Source organism: Bufo gargarizans, chromosome 10 (genome assembly GCF_014858855.1).
Source record: "Bufo gargarizans isolate SCDJY-AF-19 chromosome 10, ASM1485885v1, whole genome shotgun sequence".
NCBI classification, from domain to species: Eukaryota; Metazoa; Chordata; class Amphibia; order Anura; family Bufonidae; genus Bufo; species Bufo gargarizans.
In genome coordinates, this window is record NC_058089.1 from 35371225 (window position 1) to 35390217 (window position 18993).

At 41.7% G+C, this 18993-nt stretch overlaps 1 protein-coding gene across 1 annotated transcript in view; it reads left to right on the forward strand.

Annotated features, from left to right (window-relative positions):
* The first annotated feature begins 255 nt into the window (after nucleotides 1-255).
* LOC122920813 (4-galactosyl-N-acetylglucosaminide 3-alpha-L-fucosyltransferase FUT6-like) overlaps nucleotides 256-18993 on the forward strand; it is a 46872-nt gene continuing 28134 nt past the window's right edge. The window contains exon 1 of the mRNA XM_044270555.1: nucleotides 256-315. The gene's annotated coding sequence lies outside the window, so the exon portion shown is untranslated. The remainder of the gene's footprint in view (nucleotides 316-18993) is intronic.

Below are 18993 nucleotides of genomic sequence, written 5' to 3' on the forward strand. Positions count from 1 at the left end.
GCAAACTGTTGTATTTCCTACACCGTTCACCTGCATATACCCTCAAATTAAAGCTGACAGTCTGCAGTTAAAGCACGTCATGCTCGTTTCATTTCAAATCCATTGTGGTGGTGTATAGAGCCAAAAATTTTAAAATTGTGTTGATGTCCCAATATTTATGGACCTGATTGTACGTGACCAGTTTTTATTAGCTACCTGAATGCTATGCTAGTGGTTAAAATCTGTCCCACAGTTTCCTCCTTCATTTCCTGTCGAGTGAGATTCAACCTATTCAACCATTTCACTATTCACACAACTTTGGAGTCAGATATACAGGTACTTGCTCAATGCTCAGGTGTTATAATTCCAGTTTTTTTTGTAATGTCTATGCATAAAGCTAATTTATGAATAATTCAAAATGAGTGAATTCTCTGGAATATTCCCCAGATTGTCCATATTTGTCTGATTTTATCACTTTACATTGAGATTGGATTATTTCATTTGTTAATTATTTGTTGTGGGAGAAATATAATTACTAGTATCTAAAACTATATAGTAACAGTAATACAGACAAATAGACTAAGAATATAATTTCTATTTTCTGGGATGTTGTATACACACGGTATGTGTTTATTATTAGTTTTGCTCATTTGTTAGGATGTTATACATTGTAATTTATCTTTAGCAAAGAACTGTACATTCGTCTTTTTGGTAGCGAAGTTATTAAAATAGATTTTATCAAGATAATTAAATCACTGAATTTATTACATTTGAAAACTGTCAAAATAGATGAAGATACTCATTATGTCATTATTTGTAAAAAAATAGGTTCTATAATTAAATCACAGTTTGCCCATATCAATGATCAGAACGTTATCAAATGTTATCACTTACAGTAAATGCTGGTATAGACCACTACTGAGATCTTGTGTATTGTTCATATTACGGCCATATTTCTGATCTATAGACCTGGGAGTCTACACAATACACAGAAACTCTGGACAGACTCAGCTGGGTGACTACTCAGCATATACTGTAAATTATATGAGAAGAACAGTATTGCTTCTCTTCACAGACCCTATAGTATTAATGCTGCCCAGTGTCAGGATTATATGTGTATTTTGATGTTGTGTAATATTTTCTTTTACTGGTTTGTGTTTTAAAGATGTTCTACATTAAACTTATAAGATGTATAAGAGTAATACACCAAATAAATAGATCTGTTAAAAAGAACTTCAGTATGAGACAGCCTTATTCAAAATAGAACTATACAGAACATGTATATTGTCTTGATTAAATTCAATAGGCAGATTTATTACGATTGTAGGAACAGATATAAGAATGGTGAATTATACAAGCTATGTCTGTCATATTGCATTGCTTAGTTCTAACTAATGTTTCTGTCCCTTTATTTCGCAAACCTTCGTTTACTTTTTTTCATTTTTTATTTGACCTTGTGTCACAGATTGGACTCTGACCTTTAAAAAAATGTTCTGCAACATTATGACATTATACTTAGAACAAGCTAAAAGAAAAGAGATTAGTATTTGGCATGTTTTAGCTTGTGGACATGGCTGTGTAACAGGCAAATATTCACCTAAGGCTGAGTTCACACGAGCGTGACGGATTAGGTCCGGATGCGTTCAGGGTGCGTTCAGTTAAACTCGCACCATTTTGCAAGCAAGTTCAGTCAGTTTTGTCTGCAATTGCGTTTAGTTGTTCAGTTTTTTCCGCGCGGGTGCAATGCGTTTTGATGCGTTTTTCACGCGCGTGATAAAGAACTGAAGGTTTACAAACAACATCTCCTAGCAACTATCAGTGAAAAACGCATTGCATCCGCACTTGCTTGCAGATGCAATGCGTTATTAACGCAGCCCCATTCACTTCTATGGAGCCAGGGCTGCGTGAAAAACGCAGAATATAGAACATGCTGCGATTTTAAAGCATTGCAGAAGTGATGCATGAAAAAAAATGCTCATGTGCACAACCCTCATTGAAATGAATGGGTCAGGATTCAGTGCAGGTGCAATGCGTTCACCTACTGCATTGCACCCGCGCGGAAATCTCGCCCGTGTGAACGCAGCCTAAGGCCCCTTTCACACGGGCGAGTTTTCCGTGCGGGTGCGATGCGTGCGGTGAACGCATTGCACCCGCACTGAATCCTGACCCATTCATTTCTATGGGGCTGTGCACACGAGCGGTGATTTTCACGCATCACTTGTGCGTTGCGTGAAAATCGCAGCATGCTCCTCTTTGTGCGTTTTTCACGTAACGCAGGCCCTATAGAAATGAATGGGGTTGCGTGAAAATCGCATGCATCCGCAAGCAAGTGCGGATGCGGTGCGATTTTCACGCATGGGTTCTAGGTGACAGTCTATTCACTGTATTATTTTCCCTTATAACATGGTTATAAGGGAAAATAATAGCATTCTGAATACAGAATGCTTAGTATAATAGTGCTGGAAGGGTTAAAAATAATAAAAAAGTTAACTCACCTTCTCCTCTTGTTCGCGTAGAGGCCGGTCTGTTCTTTAGCTGTGGGCTGAAGGACCTTTGATGACGTCAGATCACATGCTCCATCACCATGGTGATGGACCATGTGATTGGAGCATGTGATCTGACATCACCTCAGGTCATTCAGTCCACAGCTAAAGAACAGACCGGGATCTACGCGAACAAGAGGAGAAGGTGAGTTAACTTTTTTATTATTTTTAACCCTTCCAGCCCTATTATACTATGCATTCTGTATTCAGAATGCTATTATTTTCCCTTATAACCATGTTATAAGGGAAAATAATACAATCTTCAGAACATCAATCCCAAGCGGGTTTGGGTACCAAACATGCGCGATTTTTCTCACGCGAGTGCAAAACGCATGACAATGTTTTGCACTCGCGTGGAAAAATCGCGCATTTTCCCGCAACGCACCCGCCTCTTATCCGGGCAAAAAACATGACGCCCGTGTGAAAGAGGCCTAACTGTTTTGCCAGCGTCTAGCTCAGGCATTGGGAAAAGCAGCCAACTGCTCTGCCTGAGCTGGGCTGGGCTCGGGCAGAAAGTGGAGGGTGGAGGGCTGCTTTAGCTGCTGATATCTCACGAATGGTAGCAGCTACAAACATTCAAATGGTCTTGTATGAAAGCTGACATTCTAGGCTTTCATACAAGACCAAGCAACAGAGGAGAAATCACTGTTAGAAATTGAGTTGGGAATATACACGGGTAAAACCTGCTTTTACTTTCAATTTCAGCAGTATGCACTGCATCCCGATTTCTATCAGAGATATCTTCCCCTGTACTTATACCAAACCAGAGATATGAGCAGCTAAAGCAACCCCCCCCCCCCCCCCCCCCCCATTCAATCTGGAGGAGTAGAGATAGAGCAGTTACAGAGCTGACAGCTGCAGGAGGAGAGAAAAAACTCTAAAAATATATAGAAATATGGTATTATCATCATTGTATTGACCCAGATAATAAAATTATATTATTTTTGCCACACAGTGAACGCCGTAAAAAAATTCCACAAAATAATGTAAAAATTGCAGTTTTTTTAATCTTTCCCCCTAAAAATAAAAAATAACCCAAAATATACCCCAAAATGGTTCCTAAAAAAACGACAACTAATCCCGCAGAATTTTTTTTTTTAAAGAAAAATTATAAAGTTGTGACTGCTAGAACGCAAAAGGGAAAAATATTATTGGTCCTTTAAGGTCAAAATGAATGATGTCACTAAGGGGGTTAAAAATGCAATAGTGTCCCCTGAGTTGTGCGCAGACACACATTAAAAATCTACAATGAAAAAAGTGAATATGTTGGGAGGGTTTTTACAATTTTAACGTGACTGTTAGGAGGTTAACCCATTCTTACGTGCTATCAATGCACAAGTCACAAGACTATTTTAGAGCTGTCATTTGAATGTAAAAACACAATCAAATCACAGGAAATTGGCAGGTAAATCGTAATCACACCCCACTACTGCCCCCAACGATGGTGACATAGCAAAACTTAGAATGGGTCCCCTGCACCAGCCAGTTTCCAGTATGTTTGCATAAATCACTCCCAGGCAATGCAGGATGCAAAGTGCAACGCCTTAGGTTTCTGATGAATTTACATTTTATTTGTAATAAAAATGTTACCCTACGCCTCTCCACTTTTTTTTCGATCTCTGTGTCAGTAAAGTGCAACAGTTGCTTAATATCTAAGGTGCTTATTCTGAACACTATATTTCACAATGTATTTACATCACGTAAACTAGCATAAATACATTGAATACATGGACATCCTGCTTCCCTTCAATTACAAAGCTGTCAGCCTGCAGCCACCAACTAGGGGGAGCTCAGTGCATGGGAATTCATGCAGTTACGACGGAGTGAAATGGAGGCTGTAATTATCTGTTTGCACTAAACTCCCTGTAGTGGTGGCTGCATGAACATGCATGTTTTTCACATTTGGAATAGAAGAAAGGAATTCATAGCCGGGCCCTCCTTCCCGTCATGTGAGTTTCATGTCATCTCATGTCGGTGTTTAAACCAAGCCTCATGGTATGATAACTGCTGTGACTGACAACTGACACACTCGCAGACAAAAAAAATGGTTGTATTTAGTGTAAATGTGGTATGCTCCATCTCCATCAGAAATCATATACACACAGTAGAGATGAGCAAATTTAAAAAAAAATCATTTTGTGTCCAATTTGCCACATTTTTGTTTAAATTCAGTTTGTGTCCAAATTAATTCTACATGAATCAAACATGCTTCTTACACTCCTAGGACTTCTTTAAATAATGTTTTCAAAATCTTTTTTTTTAAATCTTTTTTACAACTTTTTCTCCCCCACTTCCCTTTTAAGTCCTTGAGCACAATGAGAACAATAACAAATAATGTCAGAATAACACTGACATATAGCTAAGAGTAAGGCCCTTTTCATATGAGTGAGTTTTCCACGCGGGTGCAAAGCGTGAGGTAAACGCATTGCACCCGCACTGAATCTGGAACCATTCATTTCTATGGGGCTGTACACATGAGCGGTGATTTTCATGCATCACTTGTGCGTTGCGCAGCAAGCTCCATATTGTGCGTTTTTCATGCAATGCAGGCCCCATAGAAGTGTGGATGCGGTGCGATTTTCACGCATGGTTGCTAGGTGATGATCGGGACCCGATCTTTATTATTTTCCCTTATAACATGGTTAAATAGTGACATTCTTAATACAGAATGCTAAGTAAATTAGGGATGGAGGGGTTAAAAAAAATATAAAAAATTAAACTCACCTCATCCACTTGATCACACAGCCCGGCTTGTCTTCTTTCTTCTTCTTTGAGGACCTGGGAGAAATAGACCTTTGGTGACGTCACTACGCTCATCAAATGGTGCGTCACATGGTTTATCACCCTTCACATGGTCCGTCACATGGTCCATCACCCTGGTGATGGACCATGTGATGAGCGCAGTGACGTCACCAAAGGTCCTTTTCTCTCAGGTCCTCAAAGAAGAAGAAAGAAGACAAGCCGGGCTGCGCGAACAAGTTGATGAGGTGAGTTTAATTAATTAATTTTTTTTAACCCCTCCATCCCTAATTTACCTTGTTATAAGGGAAAATAATAAAATCTACACAACACCTAACCCAAACTCGAGCTTCTGTGAAGAAGTCTGGGTTCGGGTCTGGGTACCAAACATGACGATTTTTCTCCCACGCATGCAAAACGCATTAAAACGCTTTGCACTCGCGTGGAAAAATTGCGCATTTTCCCGCGACGCACCAGCATCCTATCCGGCCCTCACACGCGACACCCGTGTGAAAGAGGCCTAAACGCATGGTTAACTGTGTTCATGATCAGCGTGTTTAAAACACCACTTCGTCAGAAGTGTTATGCTTTTTCATATCACAAAGCATCCAAATATTGTCACTGCTCCATCCCCATCCAATCACTGAGCACCAGAGTGGATATTGCCACCATGATCGGTAAGTACTACCACCACTCTCTGATCAACTACCACTCCCATCCTCCATGTACTCCCAGTGTTCTGCTGCATACAGTATATGGAAATAAATGTCTAAACTAACAAACTCCTTTAAAAAACAAATCACTTGTAAGCAATATAAGACTTTTAGAAGCCTACAAAAAAATTACAATGTGATGAAAATCAACTTTTATTAAATCAAGGTCTAAAGGCAGGTTTGGATTTATTCTTGGTTCCCATCACATTTTTGGCATAAAATATACAAAGTAACACAGATGACAAGTATGATAGTTTTATTGCATCTTAAAGGGGTTGTCAAAGATTACAAAAAAGGTCTAACTTTCCCCCAAAAAATTGCACTACTTTTGTCCAAGTGAATCCAGCTGAGCTGCAACACCAGACACAACCCACGAACATGAATGGCGCTATTTCTGGAAAAACAGATCTTTGCTTTAAAGTCATGGACAACGTCTTTAACCTCTGTTTTGGGCCAGACTATTAGGGCCGTATTTTTATTGTCGACTTCTAAAAGCTATATGGCCCCTTTCGCACGCATTGCACCCGCACTGAATACAGACCCATTTATTTCTATGGGGCTGTGCAGATGAGTGGTGATTTTTACGCATCACTTGTGCATTGCGTGAAAAATCGCAGCATGTTCCTATTTGTGCGTTTTTCATGGCCCATAGAAGTGAATGGGGCTGCGTGAAAATCGCAAGCATTCGCAAACAAGTGCCGATGTGGTGCGATTTTCACGCACGGTTGCTAGGAGACGATCGGGATGGAGATCCGAGCATTATTATTTTCTCTTATAACATGATTATAAGGGAAAATAATAGCATTCTTTTTTTTTTTTTTCATTATTATTTATTTTCAAAAAAGAGATAAAAATTTACAATATACCAATTGCAGGACAAGATTATTCAAGATGTAGGGAAAAGATAGGGAGGAATCATTCCACAGCATTTATGTTAAACATGATTCAGTAGGGGAGGTGACAGCCTGTGTAATGGGAACATTCCTATTACACCTTGCTGCACTGACTGGGGATCCAAATTGCCATTATATAGCTCTGTAATTCCAGCAAACCGTTCTTATTAGGGTGCAAGTGCTGTTTGGCCTAGTAGGTAGTGAAATCCCGGCGCAGGAGTGCGCAATGACATCATCGCTCGCACCTGTGCTGGGACGCAGCACAGTAGAGTGTGCTCGCCTGCCATCGCGCGCCTGGACATAGGTGAGTATTTAGCTTTTATTTTTTTTATTTTATGGACCAACTTTGGGGGACATGGGGGACACACACAGGAGGACATGTGGAGAGACAGTACATCGGGGCTAAATTGCAGTATGGGGGCAAATTACTATGTGGGGGAAAATGATGGTGGGATTAATGTGTGAAGGCAAATTATTGTGGAAGGGAATACTATGTGGGGGCAAATTACTATGTGGGGGAAAATGATGGTGGGATTAATGTGTGAAGGCAAATTATTGTGGAAGGGAATACTATGTGGGGGCAAATTATTATTGGAGGGATTGTGGTGGAAAATTACCATATGGAGCAATGTGGGGGAAACTACTTTGTGGGGTCAGTGTGGGGGAAATTACAGTATGGGGGAAAACTATTATATGGGGGCAGTGTGGGGGAAATTACTGTGTGGGACAGTGTGGGGGAAACTACTGTGTGGGGGCAAACTACTATATGGGAGCATTATAGTGGAAATTACTGTGTGGGGGAAAACTACAATATGGGGGCAGTGTGGGGTAAATTACTGTATGAAGCAGTGTGGGGGAAACTACTCTGTTGGGCAGTGTGGGGGAAACTACTGTGTGGGAGCAGTGTGGGGGGAATTACTGTATGGGGCAAACTACTATATGGGGCAGTGTGGTAGAAATTACTGTATGGGGCAAACTACTATATGGAGCAGTGTGGGGTAAATTACTGTGTGGGGGCAAATTACTATGTGGGATTACTATGGGGGAAATTACTATATGGGGGCTGCATGGGGGGGCCTTGCTTTTGGGGAGGCACTGTAGGGGCAATTCTATTATTTCTGGGGACACTATAAAGGGATTATTACCTGGAGCACAATATAGGGTGTTATTATTACTAGGGGCACTCTAGGGGACATTATAGCTGCTGTGGACACTATAGGGACATTTGGGGTAATTTATCAAACTGGTGTAAAGTAGAACTGGCTTAGTTGCCCGTAGCAGCCGATCAGATTCCACCTTTCATTTTTGACAGCTCTTTTGGAAATCCAGTTCTACTTTACACCAGTTTGATAAATGACCCCAGTATGTCTACTGGTGTCACTATTTTTTCAGCAGTATAGTACCTGGGACATTGGGGAGCACAACAGGCACAGTATTGGGAGTGGCAGCAGGATGACATTGTCGGGACACTAGGATGGGGAGGTTGATGGAAAATGTGAGAAATCTAACGTGTTTGTGTTACACTTACAAACGAATTTGTCATGGTGGTCTAACGGAGGAGAAGAGAAAAAAGAAGGTCTACATGACTGGAGACGTCACTGGATGTAAGAGGCATGTGGTGCTGTATTCTTCTCCAAGTCTTTTTTATTATAATTATATGTATTTTAAATTTGGTGACCCAATTTTTCAGTTTAGGAGACAATTTGGGGTAATATGGGGTATTTTTTTTAGTCTGGAGATGTCATATGGCCTAGGAAGAGACTGTGGCGCTCACGAAGCACCGCAGCCTCTTCATACAAAAAAAAAAAAACGAAACAAAAAATGAGGGAGGGGCCCAAGTTGTTTAGACAGCCTGGGGCCTATCGTTCACTTAATCTGCCCCTGCCCCCAAACCAGCAAGTGAGCTTCTCTTGCTTAGAAGCTGTCTGTGATAAGCTCCGCGCCCTGTACACAGTAGGTTACATGCTGCCTGGGATTCATCCTAAATGAGAAGGAGGGCTCCACACCAGCACTGATTCATGGGAACTGACAAGTTTTGTGTAATCAGCACTACTGGTCAGAGTAAGGCTGTTTCCACATGATCTGATTTTCATAAAAGTGCGGCCAAAAAATGAGGCATTTTGCCACGATTCTATGTAAATTAGATCATGTGGAAACAGCCTTACTGTGACCAGGAGTGGTGATTGGACTAAAACCTGTCAGTCAATAGCACTGACAGGATCTCCTCCAATGAGGCAGCTCTGCTAGAAGGTCTGCTGCCTGTGTGATCAGTTTGGAGCCCTGCTACTGCGAGGGGGAGGAGCCTGGCTCAGGACCTGGGGACACAACTAGCAACACAGAGGGCCATGAGGTGAGGAAGGAATCTACATGTATTGTAATTGGATTAAAAAAGTGCTTGCATGTATGAAAGTGTGTGTATGTATGAGTACCTGCATGTATGACAGTGTGTGTATGAAAGAGTGCCTGCATGTATGACAGTGTATGTATGTAAGAGTGCCTGCATGTATGACAGTGTGTGTATGTAAGTGTACATACATGTATGACAGTGTGTGTATGAAAGAGTGCCTGGATGTTTGACAGTGTATGTATGTAAGAGTGCCTGCATGTATGACAGTGTGTGTATGTAAGAGTACATGCATGTATTACAGTGTGTGTATGTAAGAGTACCTGCATGTATGACAGTGTGTATATGTAAGAGTACATGCATGTATGACAGTGTGTGTATGAAAGGGTGCCTGGATGTTTGACAGTGTGTGTATGAAAGAGTGCCTGGATGTTTGACAGTGTATGTATGTAAGAGTGCCTGCATGTATGACAGTGTGTGTATGTAAGAGTACATGCATGTATTACAGTGTGTGTATAAAAGGGTGCATGCATGTATGACAGTGTGTGTATGAAATAGTGCCTGCATGTATATTCAAATAGAAAAGGAGGCTTCAGCACCAGGCGTGGACGTAAAAAAATCCCAATCTTTATTCAGCAATATTCCATAGATGCACAGCAATCAGTGGCACAGGCTCCCGCTTAATCCCAGGAAATCAACGCGTTTCGAACAATGGTGTTCTTAGTCATGATCTAGGTGTCTGCCATGGTGAGCATTGAAATAGGGTCCAATTCCCGCTATTCCGCCCCCAGGAGGAGTCCTGGAGAGGTGGGTTGGACGCAAAGACAATCAGAACCATGTGAGACACCTGTACAAACATTTCTCCTGTGACATAAACATATAAACTTATTTTAAACAAACTTACAATTTGACAATCTAAACTCATGTGGTTTTACCTATCAAAGAATATTGGCCCAAGAGTAGTGAAAAAATTTATCATTGACAGTGTATGTATGTAAGAGTGCCTGCATGTATGACAGTGTGTATATGTAAGAGTACATGCATGTATGACAGTGTGTATATGTAAGAGTGCATGCATGTATGACAGTGTGTGAATGAAAGGGTGCCTGGATGTTTGACAGTGTGTGTATGAAAGGGTGCCTGCATGTATGACAGTGTGTGTATGTAAGAGTGACTGCATGTATGACAGTGTGTGTATGTAAGAGTACATGCATGTATGACAGTGTGTGTATGAAAGGGTGCCTGGATGTTTGACAGTGTGTGTATGAAAGGGTGCCTGCATGTATTACAGTGTATGTATGTAAGAGTGCCTGCATGTATGACAGTGCGTGTATGTAAGAGTACATGCATGTATTACAGTGTGTGTATAAAAGGGTGCATGCATGTATGACAGTGTGTGTATGTAAGAGTACATGCATGTATGACAGTGTGTGTATGTAAGAGTGCATGCATGTATGACAGTGTGTGTATGAAATAGTGCCGACATGTGTAGAAGTATGTGTGTAACACAGTTCTGTTGCTGTATTTATGCACAGAGCTTGGTTCTGTTACCTTATCTAAGTACAGAGCTTGGTATTGTTATGGTATCTAAGTACTGAGCTTAAAGGGGGCGCCTAAGTTCAAATTTTTGAGGCCAAACTACAGGGATGCTGTTAAAATAAAAATAAAAAACAAACAAACACTTAAACTCACCATCCTTATCACTATTTGATCAAGCACCAATACACTGTTCTCTCCGCCAGGCTGCAGCTGGAACATAATGTTTTGGCTTGGCTGCAGTGGTAAAATACCTGCGTACCGCACTTGACTGCTGTAACTAATCACTGGCCTCAGTGGTGTACAGCACCAAGACCAGTGATTAGCTACAACAGTCATGTGCACTATTACACTACAACTTCCTATATAAAGGATTCTTTTACAGGCTGTTCATGCAAATTGGAAAACCCCCTTAAGTGTCATTATTTGTTTGAAACTATAGGGTGGGCCCCTAGAGTCACTTCCACTGGTGGGCACTTGGCACCTCAGTCCAACACTAGGTGTGGCAGGCGCAGCACTATGAAGTGCCTTTTGCGCTGTGACATTAGAAGAATTTTGACATCTCTGACTTTTTAGTCTAACCCGACTGTCTATTACTCTGTAATTCCTCTAGCGCCGTTCTATGGAAGAAGTAGGTTTAAAGAGCACACCAAATGCTTGAAATAACTTCTTTATTAACTTCAACTTTTCTTCATATATAACACTGCCTCCTCTGCAGCAGATAGTCCATGTACATAACACATGTTGAAAAGATATCTGGGACAGTGCCCCCCCCCCCCCCCGCGCCCCCACTTAGCACCCCCCCCCCCCTTTAGCACGCCACTGGTAGGGAGCATGTGTTATTTCTTTCAAATGCATCACAGCCACAATATTCCTGCAATTGTTGCTGACCACTTTGCCCAGTTGGAGTTGTTGAGGAGGATTGTTGCTGCTTGATGCACTTAAGCAATGATTAGCTGTGTGACTACTCTTGCCCAGGACAACCGACTCTAACACAAATTGGCAATGCCTCACTTTACACATGCAATACGAGGGAGGGGGCATGAGAGTAATGCTCTGCCTTGCTCCTGTTGGGGATGGGAGGGTGTCATTGGGAAAGGACATGTGGCAGGCGCAGCACTATGAAGTGCCTCTTGCGCTGTGGCATTAGAAGAATTTTGATATCTCTAACTTTTTAGTCCAACCAGACTGTCTGTAATTCTTCTAGCTCCGTTCTATGGAAACAGTAGGTTTAAAGAGCACACCAAATGCTTGAAATAACTTCTTTATTAACTCCAACTTTTCTTCATATATAACACTGCCACCTCTGCAGCAGATAGTCCATATACAAAACGCGTGTTGAATAAAGTATTATAAAATGGCGGTATGCATAAGATGGTGGTTGAACTGTTCAATCTTGTCATTCAACATAAAATGGTGGATATATTTCTCTCTTGAGTATCTGTACTCTCAGGTTAAGTTATTTAAGCACTTTATGATCTCTCTGAGTATATCTCTCTGGTATATCTGAGGTCTAACTAATAGTTCACTTGCTGAATTTGGTCGCTATTTACAGTATGTAGTTAGCAGTAACTATTTGCAGATTGGTTGAGTATGATCTGGTATGGTTGTATGCAATTTGGATTGCAATATGGAATTTGAATTTGGATTGTGAACTTTGTAGTTTGCAATTGTAGTTTGTTTGTATGTGAACTTTGTATATCTGGTTTAAATAACTATTTTGGCCTCTTGCTTCCATAAAACACAGCTCTTAGTGGAGTATGTGTCTGTTCCACTCCTTTCTCTGGTGAATAATTCCAGCAGCTCCTGCTAGGGGGAATTTCCCACACAAGCTGTGTGTGAGGCTGGCTTTAATTGGTCAAAACTCCTGGGCTGTGTGAGGCTAGCTTGAATTGGTCAAGACTCCTGCTTAGCAACAACAGTTTAAATCTATGCTTTCTGTTGTGTCTGCTGTGTCATTGAGCTTACCTACATTAGATAATGAATCTTAAAGGCATATTATCTTTTCTGCTTCTGTGAACACAATATATAACAGTTATATGACATCCAAACATGAAGTCACTGTAAATAACTCTGCTTTTGTCTTTAACACACAAACATAGGAACTGTATTAAGGTTGTTGGCAGGTTTAGCTGTATAAACATATAAGCCATATTAGCAACCTAGGACAGGTCTTAGCTGGCCAGCTACACTAGGTGCAGTTATATGTTCTAAAGCCCTTTTTGTAGTGTATTAGTTGAAAGAGAAAAATATATATTTGCCGTTCAGCAGTGCAGTTATATGTTCTAAAGACCTTTTTGGCGTGTACAGTATTAGTGGAAAAAGAAAACAAATATTTGCCGGTCAGCGGTGCAGTTATATGCTCTAAAGCTTTTTGTGGTGTGTATTAGTGGAAAAAGAAAAAATATATTTGCCGGACAGCGGTGCAGTTATATGTTCTAAAGCCATTTTTGGCATGTATTAGTGGCAAAAGAAAATATATATTTGCCGTTCAGCGGTGCAATTATCTGTTGTAAAGCCTTTTGTGACGTGTATTAGTGGAAAAAGAAAATATTTTTGCCGGTCAGCGGTGCAGTTATCTGTTCTAAAGCCTTTTGTGGCAGGCATTAGTGGAAAAAGGCACTGTCAAAAAGTTTGCCTTGGAAAAGCTGTCCAGCCCGGCCTATAGTGTGGCATCAGAGCGGGTGTTTAGTGCAGCGAGGCCATAGTTACCCCAAGAAAAACTCGCCTGTCCACCCAAAATGTAGAGAGACTGACCTTTGTCAAGATGAATCAGGCGTGGATCAGCCAGGATTTCCACCCACCAATGCTTGATGGATCAGACTAGATGAGACCGGTTTCTTTTGGCTACCTGCCTCAGCTACTATTCTGATGCTGCCACCCACCTGATGCCACACATCTAATGCCAAGTGCTCCTTCTTTCACCCACCATCTTCAGCTAGTACTGGTATTGCCACCCATCTCACCACTCTGTCACCAGGTCACTCTCTGGTCTGATGCTGCTGCCACCTCCACACTATGTCACCTTGCCACTCTGTGGTCTCCTGATGCTGCTGCCACCTCCATACTATGTCACCCTGGCACTCTGTGGTCTCCTCATGCTGATGCCACCTCCACACACGACACTGTGGCCCTCTGTGGTCTCCTCATGCTGCTGTCACCTCCACACGATGTCACCTTGTCACTCTGTGGTCTCTTAATGCTGCTGCAACCTCCACACTATGTCACCTTTCCACTCTGTGGCCTCCTGATGCTGCCGCCACCTCCACAATATCATTGTGCCACTCTGTGGCCTCCAACTGATGCTGCTGCTGCCGTCACCTCCAGACTCTGTCATTGTGCCACTCTGTGACCTCCTCCTGGTGCTGCCGCCACCTCCACACTATGTCACTTTTCCACTCTGTGGTCTCCTGATGCTGCTGCCACCTCCATACTATGTCACCTTGCCACTCTGTGGTCTTCTGATGCTGCCGCCTCCTCCACACTCTGTCACCGGGTCACTCCGGTCTCTTGATACTGCTTCCACCTCCACACTGTCACCTTGCCACTCTGTGGTCTCCTCATGCTGCTTTCATCTCCACACTATGTCACCTTGCCACTCTGTTGCCTCCTGATGCTGCTGCCACCTCCACACTATCATTGTGCCACTCTGTGGCTTCCTGATGCTGCCGCTACCTCCACCACCTCCACATTGTCATTGTGCCATTCTGTGACCTCCTCCTGATGCTGCCGCCACCTCCAGACTTTGTCATTGGGCCATGCTGTTCCCACCCTCTCCGCTTCATGACTGGGTCAGTATTTAGCCTTTCTGCCTTGCTGACATCATCATTTATGAGACGCACAACGGATCCTGTCTGTGTAGCAGCTGTAAGGCCTGTATGGTCCCATCAGTATTGGCTTGTGATTTGGTAGCCAAAAGCGGGAGTACGTGCAAAACTCAGAAGACATGCAAATATTCCATTCACGTATAATCTCTGTTTTAGATCCACTCCTGTTGTTTTGGCATTAGCAATACTGATGAATTACTGACAAAATGCTTACCGAGTGAAGGCGGATGCTCAACAAACAGAATCCGTTTTTTGGGGGTTATTGTTCTGACGGATCTGAGGAAGGGCAAAATTGTCAACATAAACTTACTGCTGACACCCTCTCCACTCTGTCTGGGGGGGGTTCTACTTGTATAATAGTGATGAGCAGCAGGTGCCATATTTGATTTCGACGAAATTCGCGAATATTCGATAGAATATTCGTTTTATATTCGTCGAAATCGAATATTCGTCATTATTCTTGTTATCGCGATTAATATGCGATTTAAATAATCGTGTATTGCGATTTTAACTTAAAGGCTACTCTCCTATTGAAATAGCAATGCGATTAATTCAAGTTATAAAAATCGAATTTCGATTTTTACTTAGCACTGCTATATTCTATATTAGGCTAGAATTAACGAATATGGAATATAGCAGTGCTAAGTTAAAATCGAAATTCGATTATTATAACTTGAATTAATCGAATTGCGATTTCAACTTGGACCTGGTTTACTATGGTTGGCTTGGTAGAATTAGCGAATATGACGAATATATTCGTTATATTCCACAAAACGAATATAACGAATATATTCGTCATATTCCACAAAACGAAGATAACGAATGTATTCTGCATCTTCGTTTTAGCTACCTATTCGTCAACTTCGCTAATTCTAGCAATCATATAGGAAAGTTTACTATAGAGACAGCTAAGTTTAATTGGCTATGCGAATATATGACTGCTTTTTTTTTATAAATAGTATAATTATAATAATTATCAGGTATTATAGAGACGTTCCCATGGTGATGGGGACGCTCCATGAGCATGGAAGTCGGCAGAAGCGGCAACGGGCACTGACTGGAGCAGCTAGGAAGCCAGGAATCCAAAGGACAGGTAAGAACAACTTTAGGAAAGTGGGAAAGAAAAAAATATAACAATAAAAAAAAAAATGAATATTTGAAATATTGAATTTATATCACTATATTTGAAATATTCGCGAATTAGCAAAGTGCCGATATTTGCGAAAAAAATTTGAATATCGAATATTCGCGCTCAACACTATTGTATAAGTGTTTAATAGAACAGGTTCTGTAGACATCTATGTAGAATCAGGTGACAATAGTGTAAAAGGAATACACTTCTTCTTGGCGCTAACATCATCTGTAAGGCTGAGTTCATACTTGAGTTATTTTGTCAGTTTTGGCCCCATGACTGCCCAAATAAGTGAAGTGTGCAGTGATTCTAAGACCAACACCTGTCATCTGCATGTTATACTGACTCACAGTATTATTTCACTACCACAGCAGACTCGCTATGCGTGTTACTGCAAGGCACAGTGTTCTATATCACTATAAAGGCTCTTTGTAGCCAGTAAATAGCAGTTTTTTAACGTGATTAGCCGTGAATTAATTCTGATCGAACCGAATAAAAAAAAAAATAATTGGCGAACCGGCTGAATAGAATTTTGGGAAAATTTGCTCATCTCTAGTTATAAATTAAATACCACAATAACTTTACTCTTTGGGCCAGTACAATTACAGTGATATCAAATACGTATATTTTTTTAAATTTTTTTTTACATTTTACTACTTTTGCACAATAAAACCTCATAGTTAATACGGTTGAAAAAAGACATATGTCCATCAAGTTCAACCAAAGGATAGATGGGGATGCGAATCCCAAAAGGAATTGAGACTCCGATTTCTAGACATTTTCATAAGCATTAATGTTTTCTACTTTTAAGAATTGTCTAAACCCTTTTTAAAACTGTCTACTGTTCCTGCTGTGACCATGTCCTGAGGAAGTCTATTCCACAGCTTCACCATTCTTACAGTAAAGAAGCTTTGACGCTTCTGGAGACTGAACTTTTTCCTCTCCAATCGGAGGCAGTGCTCCCTTGTCTTTTGAGCGCATTTTACATGGGGCAGGTTTTCACTGTAATTTTTGTATGGCCCATTTATATATTTGTATAGGTTAATCATGTCCCCCCTTAGACGTCTCTTCTCAAGACTAAATAAATTAAATTATTTTAATCTTTCTTCATAACTAAGACCCTCCATGCCCATTATCAGTTTAGTAGAGTCTCCTCTGTACTTTTTCCATCTACCTTTCTATGTACTGGTGCCCAGAACTGAACTGCATATTTGAGATGAGGCCGCACCACCACTTTGTAAAGTGGTAATATTACATCCCTTCCCCGCAAGTCCATGCCTTGTTTAATGCATGACAATATCCAGGTGGCCTTAGAAACAGCTGATTGACATTGTGTGCTGTAATTTAATCCACCATCCACAAGGACACCCAAATCCTGCTCTATAAGTGACTCTCCCAGTACTACATCACCTAGGACATATGAAGCACATAGATTATTACTACCAAGATGCATAACTTTACATTTGTCTACATTGAACCTCATTTGCCAAGTTGATTCCCAATCACTCAGAGTGTTCAAGTGCTTGTGTCCCTTTCTCAGACTCTCAGAGATATAAGCACGCATAGCGACCCTTTCAGGTTGGGAGAGATTGTATAAACGAGATTTAGGCAGCTTGGCGCCTGGGGTGAGATTAATAGGGCAATCGTACTCCCTGTGAGGGGGCAAGTCCTGAACACCACTCTCAGAGAACACATCCGAAAATTCAGAGAGAAAAGATGGTACAGTCTTAGTAGAAACCTCAGAAACAGATGTCGTGAGGCAATTCTCTCTGCAAAAGTCACTCCAACCATTTATTTGCCTCGCTTGTCAATCAATGGTGGGGTTATGCCTAGTGAGCCAGGGTAGCCCCAACACTAGAGGAGTAGGCAACCCGTTTAGGACGAAACATGACACATCCTCAACATGAGTATCACTCACAATCAAACGGATATTGTGAACTATGCCCTTTAACGATTTCTGAGAAAGTGGAACGGAATCAATAGCAAAAACAGGTATATCCTTTCCCAAAGTGCATACCTGGAAACCATGAGTTATAGCAAATTGATTATCAATGAGATTGACAGCTGCTCCACTATCTACAAAAATCTCACAAAAAATGTTCTTGCTCTCTAGCGCCACCCAGGCAGGTAGGACAAAACGGGAACTACAAGCAAACGGAAAACCTTCAATTTCCGCATCAACCTTGCCAATAGTAACAGATGGAACGTTTTTAGAGGATCTTTTTCTTTTTGTTTCTTTATTACTCTAAAAAAACTGCCTGAATCTCCTAGAGGGACAAACATTTGCCAAATGATTTATACCTCCACAACAGAAACAAACCGTCCTATGAGAGCTGAATCCTCTATTGTCAGAGGCAAGCAAACCCAGCTGCAGGGGCCCCTGCTCAGAAGGGATTGAGAGCGACTGAGACCCCTGCGCACTGAATGAGACCGCCACAGTGTCCTTGGACTGAGTATGACAGGAAGGAGTGATCTCTCCTCTCTCTCTAAGACGCCTGTCAATACGAACGGCCCGAGACATGGCAGAGTCCAAGGAGGTAGGTCTCTCATGAAAGGCAAATGCATCTTTCAATCCCTCTAAAAGACCATGGCAAAATTGAGTTCGGAGTGCAGCATCATTCCAACCAGTATCAGCTGCCCATCTCCGAAATTCTGAACAGTATATCTCTGCGGACTGTTTACCCTGGCATAAAAGACGTAGTCTAGACTCAGCCAGAGCAATACTATCCGGATCATCATATATCTGACCCAGGGCTAAAAAAAATTCATCCACTGAACAGAGGGGCCGTGCCCCTACCGGCAGCAAAAAGGCCCAGGACTGAGCGTTATCCCTGAGAAACGAGATGATGATCCCCACTCTCTGTTCCTCATCACCAGAGGAATGGGGAAGTAGGCGAAAATGGAGTTTGCAAGCCTCTCTAAACAAACAAAATTCTCACTACACCCGGAGAACGTATCCGGGAGCGAGATCTTAGGCTCAGAACAAACTCCATGAACGCAAGCTTAACCGGTCACCTGAAACTGAGAAACAGTTTGCTACCTCCATTAAAAGACCCTGCATGTGTTCAGTCAAAAGCGAAACCAGATCCATGCTTGAGACGGTTTTGGCGGTTTATAATGTCACGGAAGGTGTACAGAAAACTAGAAGACACAAAATGAAGATCCGACTGACTGGATCCAAAACTAAGGAACAAAAGGGAGATTCCTGCAACAGACCTGGCTCTCTCCCTAACTGCTCAGCCCATGCAAAAATCTCAATGGTAGATGATCGCATATCCTCGTACCTC